An 8,987-nucleotide genomic window follows, 5' to 3' on the forward strand; every position below is an offset into this window, starting at 1 on the left:
CCTGGATATTACGCTATATATAAGAAGTCCAATGTAACAGCATTCCTGGATATTACGGTATATATAAGAAGTCCAATGTAACAGCATTCCTGGATATTACGCTATATATAAGAAGTCCAATGTAACAGCATTCCTGGATATTACGCTATATATAAGAAGTCCAATGTAACAGCATTCCTGGATATTACACTATATATAAGAAGTCCAATGTAACAGCATTCCTGGATATTACGCTATATATAAGAAGTCCAATGTAACAGCATTCCTGGATATTACGCTATATATAAGAAGTCCAATGTAACAGCATTCCTGGATATTACGCTATATATAAGAAGTCCAATGTAACAGCATTCCTGGATATTACACTATATATAAGAAGTCCAATGTAACAGCATTCCTGGATATTACGCTATATATAAGAAGTCCAATGTAACAGCATTCCTGGATATTACGCTATATATAAGAAGTCCAATGTAACAGCATTCCTGGATATTACGCTATATATAAGAAGTCCAATGTAACAGCAATCCTGGATATTACACTATATATAAGAAGTCCAATGTAACAGCATTCCTGGATATTACGCTATATATAAGAAGTCCAATGTAGCAGCATTCCTGGATATTACGCTATATATAAGAAGTCCAATGTAACAGCATTCCTGGATATTACGCTATATATAAGAAGTCCAATGTAACAGCATTCCTGGATATTACACTATATATAAGAAGTCCAATGTAACAGCATTCCTGGATATTACGCTATATATAAGAAGTCCAATGTAACAGCATTCCTGCATATTACACTATATATAAGAAGTCCAATGTAACAGCATTCCTGGATATTACACTATATATAAAAAGTCCAATGTAACAGCATTCCTGGATATTACACTATATATAAGAAGTCCAATGTAACAGCATTCCTGGATATTACACTATATATAAGAAGTCCAATGTAACAGCATTCCTGGATATTACACTATATATAAAAAGTCCAATGTAACAGCATTCCTGGATATTACGGTATATATAAGAAGTCCAATGTAACAGCATTCCTGGATATTACACTATATATAAAAAGTCCAATGTAACAGCATTCCTGGATATTACGCTATATATAAGAAGTCCAATGTAACAGCATTCCTGGATATTACGCTATATATAAGAAGTCCAATGTAACAGCATTCCTGGATATTACGCTATATATAAGAAGTCCAATGTAACAGCATTCCTGGATATTACGCTATATATAAGAAGTCCAATGTAACAGCATTCCTGGATATTACGCTATATATAAGAAGTCCAATGTAACAGCACTCCTGGATATTACGCTATATATAAGAAGTCCAATGTAACAGCATTCCTGGATATTACGCTATATATAAGAAGTCCAATGTAACAGCATTCCTGGATATTACGCTATATATAAGAAGTCCAATGTAACAGCATTCCTGGATATTACGCTATATATAAGAAGTCCAATGTAACAGCATTCCTGGATATTACGCTATATATAAGAAGTCCAATGTAACAGCATTCCTGGATATTACGCTATATATAAGAAGTCCAATGTAACAGCATTCCTGGATATTACGCTATATATAAGAAGTCCAATGTAACAGCATTCCTGGATATTACACTATATATAAGAAGTCCAATGTAACAGCATTCCTGGATATTACGCTATATATAAGAAGTCCAATGTAACAGCATTCCTGGATATTACGCTATATATAAGAAGTCCAATGTAACAGCATTCCTGGATATTACGCTATATATAAGAAGTCCAATGTAACAGCATTCCTGGATATTACGCTATATATAAGAAGTCCAATGTAACAGCATTCCTGGATATTACGCTATATATAAGAAGTCCAATGTAACAGCACTCCTGGATATTACGCTATATATAAGAAGTCCAATGTAACAGCATTCCTGGATATTACGCTATATATAAGAAGTCCAATGTAACAGCATTCCTGGATATTACGCTATATATAAGAAGTCCAATGTAACAGCATTCCTGGATATTACACTATATATAAGAAGTCCAATGTAACAGCATTCCTGGATATTACGCTATATATAAGAAGTCCAATGTAACAGCATTCCTGGATATTACGCTATATATAAGAAGTCCAATGTAACAGCATTCCTGGATATTACACTATATATAAGAAGTCCAATGTAACAGCATTCCTGGATATTACGCTATATATAAGAAGTCCAATGTAACAGCATTCCTGGATATTACGCTATATATAAGAAGTCCAATGTAACAGCATTCCTGGATATTACGCTATATATAAGAAGTCCAATGTAACAGCATTCCTGGATATTACGCTATATATAAGAAGTCCAATGTAACAGCATTCCTGGATATTACGCTATATATAAGAAGTCCAATGTAACAGCATTCCTGGATATTACGCTATATATAAGAAGTCCAATGTAACAGCATTCCTGGATATTACGCTTTATATAAGAAGTCCAATGTAACAGCATTCCTGGATATTACGCTATATATAAGAAGTCCAATGTAACAGCATTCCTGGATATTACGCTATATATAAGAAGTCCAATGTAACAGCATTCCTGGATATTACGCTATATATAAGAAGTCCAATGTAACAGCATTCCTGGATATTACGCTATATATAAGAAGTCCAATGTAACAGCATTCCTGGATATTACACTATATATAAGAAGTCCAATGTAACAGCATTCCTGGATATTACGCTATATATAAGAAGTCCAATGTAACAGCATTCCTGGATATTACGCTATATATAAGAAGTCCAATGTAACAGCATTCCTGGATATTACGCTATATATAAGAAGTCCAATGTAACAGCATTCCTGGATATTACGGTATATATAAGAAGTCCAATGTAACAGCATTCCTGGATATTACACTATATATAAGAAGTCCAATGTAACAGCATTCCTGGATACTACACTATATATAAGAAGTGCAATGTGTGTTTCTGGATATTATTTTAACATATCTTTTCAATTAGCTAAGGATGGGATAACTAATATAAAATAAGAAAAGTGTTCTTGACTGCAACAGGGTTGCACTTTTACCAGTGCTGCGGCATTTATACTGACTCTATGCCAAAGGCAACCGCATGTTTGTGCCTTATAAGAATTCAGCTATGAGCAGACAAGAATTGTTGCCATAGGGACCAATGACAAATGTTTTGAACAGATTTTAATTGGTTTGGTTTTTGATCTGAAACAAAAAAGAGCAGTAGCATCACCTCTTCTATGAAAAATACCATTATTATGGCCTCATAAAGCAATATTTTGGCTCAGCACATTTTTCTGAGACCGTGGCTTTATGCCTATGTTCACCTTCCAGCAATGTTTTATCTAATGATTAGAGATGAGCGAGTAGCAGTGGCATAACTAGGAATGGCGGGGCCCCGTGGTGAACTTTTGACATGGGGCCCCCCCGACACGAAGATCTCGACCGAGTCCCTCTTACGCATTCCTGCGCACTCTATTATGACCAATAGTGGACCCTGCACACAGTATTATGTCCCTTAGAGGCCCCTGCACACAGTATTATGTCCCTTAGTGTCCCCTGCACACAGTATTATGTCCCATAGTGGCCCCTGCACACAGTATTATGTCCCTTAGAGGCCCCTGCACACCGTATTATACCCAATAGTGGCCCCTGCACACAGTATTATTATGTCCCTTAGTGGCCCCTACAGGACTAAATATTGTCACGTCACCGCTGACCATGGTTGCCATGAGGAAGGTACTTCGGTACCGAAACGCGTAGCAATTTTTCTTGGATCTAAAAACTCATGTAACCCCCTCTTTTAATGGAGAAAAATAAAAGTTAATTTTTATTTATACCGGACGTTTCTTGGATCCTTTCCCAGTTTGAGCAGAGCTTTTTTATCTGGAGTTTCACATTGTGTACTGGCCTGAGTTCGTGCAGTGGCTTTTTTTCGTCTCCTGGGTTTTATAAAGGACATATCATATGGTGAGCTGAAAACAACTTTTTTTCGTTTTGTTTCTTTGCTAACCCCAGTATGTACCTGTGTATCTTTAGTTTCATTTTCCTGGAGCAGCTTCTTCCTCTTCTTCTCTTTCAGGACGGCAGGAGCTCGGCAGGGATAAGCCCCGCCTCCTGGGCTCTCCTCAGCCCTCTCATTGGTGGGCAGAGGACAGGCAAAGAAAGGGAGGGGGGGAGAGAGGGGGAGCATCCTGAAGCGCTGAGAGGAGCCAGACCTGCAGCTCCTGTGTGTCAGCCGTTGCTGCAGCTTCGGGGCCCCCTGTTTGTAGAAAGTATTCCACCAACAGGGGGCCCGATCATTATACTTGGGGGTCTGAAAAGACCTCTGAGAATAATGATAGCAGCGGTAGCAGCTGTCACCAGGCCCCTAATGTCCCGGGCCCTGTGGCAGCTGCCTCTGCTGCTATGGTGGTAGATACGCCAATGGCGAGTAGTATTCGATTGAGTAGGTATTCAATAGAATACTACGGTATTCAAAATACTCGTACTCGTTCAAATACTACTCCTATTCGCAGTGTATAGCATTCGGCAAATCAACACTGGTTCTGCAGCAGGCTCTTTTTTGCTAGTCAGGAGAGCTGGCAGCTTTTGGTTATGCAGCTTCTATGCCGCTGGCCTTACGTGCGCGCTCCCGATGCAGCTAGGCATCGGACATACAGCTCTATAAATAGATGGTGAGACCAGTCCCCCAGCCTTCATATACCTCACTTACCTGGTAAGTAGGGCCAAAGTCAATTGCCCAGGGCCCCGCAAAGCCTGGATCCGCCACTGTGTGGGAGCTGACTTTTTCTCATAGATTACTATACAGTGTATAGCATTCGGCCAATCAACGCTGGTTCTGCCGGAGGCTCGTCTGTGAGGAGGTAGAGTCTAAGATTGGACCACATCAGTCTCCATTGTGGTCCGATCTTAGACTCTGCCTCCTCACAGATGAGCCTCCGGCAGAACCGGCGTTGATTGGCTGAATGCTGTACACTGTATAGCATTCAGCAAATCAACGCTGGTCAATGCATTCCTATGAAAAAACATCAGCTCCCACATAACGCAAGCTGCCAGCTCTCCCGACTAGCAAAGAAGAGCCTGCTGCAGAACCAGCGTTGATTGGCCAAATGCTATACACTGTGTAGCATTCGGCCAATCAATGCTGGTTCTAGCAGGACGAGTAAGTTCACATTAGCACTTGCCTCCCGTCCAGAAGGAGTCCGCAGGAGGACCCCCCCCCCCCCCGAACGGAATATCAGCGCAACTGCAAGTGCTGTGCAGTTAAAGCACACAGACCCGTTATAGTCTATGCGCTTTAACTGCACAGCACTCCTCCTAAACACTCTCCTCCTGCTACTCGTGGACTTGGTGACTCTCCTTTAGTTGAATAGTGGTGTCCCCTGAAACAAGCATATATTCCCATAGACTATAATGGGATTCAATATTCGATCGAGTATTCGAATATTGAGGCTCTACTCGAAACAAATCTTGAATCTCGAATATTTCACTACTTGCTCATCTCTACTAATGATACATAACCATCTTAATAACGTTGCACATTCTCAGTTTATTTCTTAAACGTTATCTTAGTTCATTTATTGTTATTATTCTGAAGCCAGTAGAATTGAGAATGCAGTTATTGAGAAAAACAGCAAAGATAGTGGATTAGATAATGGGAAGAATGCAACAGGGTATAACTCGTCACGTTTTTGGCCGTGTCCCCTCACAGCATAAACACTAGGGGGAAAACCACAATGCGTTTCCGCTGAGGTTTTTCAGGCAAAACTATTTGGCTGCGGCTCACAAAGTGGGCTCTTACACATTGCCTGCACATTGATTATACCCTACGGATTGGTCACAATCTGTGGGGATTTTGAAACCTTTTTTCAAACTTTTTCATTTTGAGAAGGAGTAACAAAGGAACGGCAAAAAGATGCAGCAGAATTGTTGTACAGTACAAGTTTTTACTAAATCATAAATATCAGGAAACATGACAAGCCCTTTTGTGTGCAGGACTGTTTCTAGTAGATGCGGAATCCATAGAGTCCTACACTTATATTTACACTGGTCGATTAGGGGAAGCATGAAAGAAACTAAATTTCCTTGTTTTCCTACCACAGCAGACTTTTTTGAAGTTGCACATTGCAGCTCTTTTGCTTTCATGCCAGCATTGACTAATGCAGTAGTGATCTTTACTTCTTGTGCATATATAGAGTATATCACATTTTGTTGTAGATGTTGATACAGCCATTTCAATAAGAGGGGTTTAAAGGGGTATTCCCACCTCACATACTCATCAGTCTTTACTGCTGTAAAATCTTCTTTCTTCCTGGTTTCTTGCATCATTTGGTGGGCGGGGTTTCACATGCAACCTACCGTTTAGCTCCGCCCCCAAATTTGTGTGTAGCTCCGCCCACCCATATTGGACTATGAAGTACAGGCAGCAGCAACTCCATTCTGTGTTACATACAGACACTGCCTGTCTCTGCCATAATGAATACAATTCAGTTAGCTAGCCTGATAACTGGGAGAACAGAAGAAATGAAAGCAGCTCCTCTCCCCTATCTGATAGCAGGAAGCTAGGTCACATGGTGTAGACACAGGAACAGCTAGAAACACAGGCTCACTCCCCTGCACTTAGCCCCTCCTCCCTCCCCCCTGAGAGCAGCAGATATATCACTTGACTCACGAGCAGCTAAGTCAGGGCTGTGCCCACAAAGAATTGAATAAAGTAAGATAGTGGACAAACAAAGCAGTTTTGCTGAAGCAGTGTATTTAGGAAAAGTCTTACATCCACATTAACAAGCAGTATAGATAGGATCCTTGTGATGGGATACCCCATTTAAGATGCCAGGTTTTTGTTGTAATAGCAGTGGAATAACTTTAGAGGCTGCATAGGTAGCAGTTGTAAGAGGTCTCCAGTACCTAAGAACAGCAAAAAGGTGAAAATGCCACCTAAGAAGATATTAGCATAGTCACACAATAAAGGTTGTCTATGATTTTTTATAAATGGCATAGCCATAGGATAGGCTGTTAATATGTGTTTGGGGGAAGGGGGCACAGCCGGCTCCACACCCATCATCTGTTTGGAAGTGTGTCTGGTCAATGTACTGTACAGTTAATGGGACCAGCAGATCTGTATGGGATCAGTGCCCTATATACTGGCGGGGCATTAATACTGCGGCTCAGTTCCCATTAAAGTCAATGAGACATGATTCATAGTATCAGCACCCATCCACTATACAGGTCATGGAGCCAACCTCGCCTGATTCCATGCACTGTATAGTACATATACCAGAAGCGCCTCCAAACAGCGGTTGGGTGTAGGGTTGAATGTTGGCTCTCATAATCAGATATTATATTAAAAAATCTTACAAAATCCTTTAAGGTCTGGGACCTTAAAGTTATGCCATTAAGAAATAGTAAAATTACCCAGTGTTTCGGGGTAAATGAACACTAGTGCTATATCTGTAAGGTGCTTATTGTCTCACCTTATTATATGATTGCATACAGAGAATATTACGTTTTTAAGCAATAATCTCTTCCTATTCTCCAAGCAAGCATTGATATAGAATTGATATAGCAGATTAATGACATTATTTCTGCTTAACAGTTAGAAAATCTACATGAAACTTATTAAATCAAATGTTAATGAATCTTTCTTGCTTGCAGCACCATCATAATAATTATGTAGACTATGAATTACGCTAAACACATTGTAAGTAAGGTGTCACATCACACAAGATACAAGAAGATTGTGAGATTGTGCTGACATCTAGTGGAAGGGAAGGGTCACAGAGAAATGGAAGGACTTATTTAGGAAGACTGCTTCTATTTGTGCAGTGTGTCAAAACAACCAACGGTTGTTGCAATAAGCTCAAATACATGGTGGCGTGCAAGCAAAATACAGCTTGTATTATTCATCATTCAGGAGATGGCACATATAGAAGTTTATGAGCCCATGCTATACTTTCATATGAATCTGATAAAATAAACCATGGTCCAATGCATGCCATATATCTGAAATATTGTCCTCTAGAGGCACTGCCTTGCACTACTTCTGGAAAAGCATATATCTCCATAATATGGTGATGTTCAAGGACAATCAAAGTGCCTATAGCATGTATATGCTGCTGTACAGGCTCCATGCACATGGCCCTGCAGTGCACAAGTGGCCTTGCAAAATTACCCAAGCAGTTTTGTGATTCATGTATAAAGGTACTAGAGTCTATACATGACTTCTATCCAGACCAGGAGGCTAGCTGTTTATATGGTTGTACAGTGAACAGATGGTTATTGCAGGTGGTTGTTTTCTAAAAAGAACAGATTTAGGCTAAGACTTCGCATAGCAGGCCGCAGCAAAAAAGCGCAATGGGAAAACCTGTGGTGGAAACACATCACAGTATTTCCCGCAGCACTTTTCCCTCAAAGTCCAGAGAATTTTCCTCTGCAGACTTTCTACTTCTGTTATACCTATACAGAAAACGCCTGAGCTCCCATCGATATAACTGACATGCTGCGATTTATGAAAATGAGAACATTTTTAAAATTGTAGTATTTCCACTGCAGATTTTTTTCTGCAATGTGTGGAAGCGATTAGCCAGAATCCCATCCACATTGCAGGTATTGTCAAATTGAATGTTTTATAATGTGGCGTTTACAGTATGTGGGGCCTTAGACTCAACATTGCTTTTTTGTAGTTTTCATGATAGGTTAGAGTTTGGTAAGGTATGTTGGAGAAGCTAGTTCCAAAGTAGGTGGAAGCACACAAGACATCTTGGGCATGACGGGAGGAGCAGACAAGGGAGAGCAGAGAAGATTGTCTTGCACGGACTGAAGATTGTGTAGGGAAGTATCAGGGTTATGTTGTGCACGGCTTTGTATGTCATTGTCAGTATTTGAAATACCTTTGCTGGGAGATGCAGCAGAGGAATGAATAGGATGCTAAATTAACTGAGCATTGGAGTGGG

Source organism: Leptodactylus fuscus, chromosome 5, assembly GCF_031893055.1.
Source record: "Leptodactylus fuscus isolate aLepFus1 chromosome 5, aLepFus1.hap2, whole genome shotgun sequence".
NCBI classification, from domain to species: Eukaryota; Metazoa; Chordata; class Amphibia; order Anura; family Leptodactylidae; genus Leptodactylus; species Leptodactylus fuscus.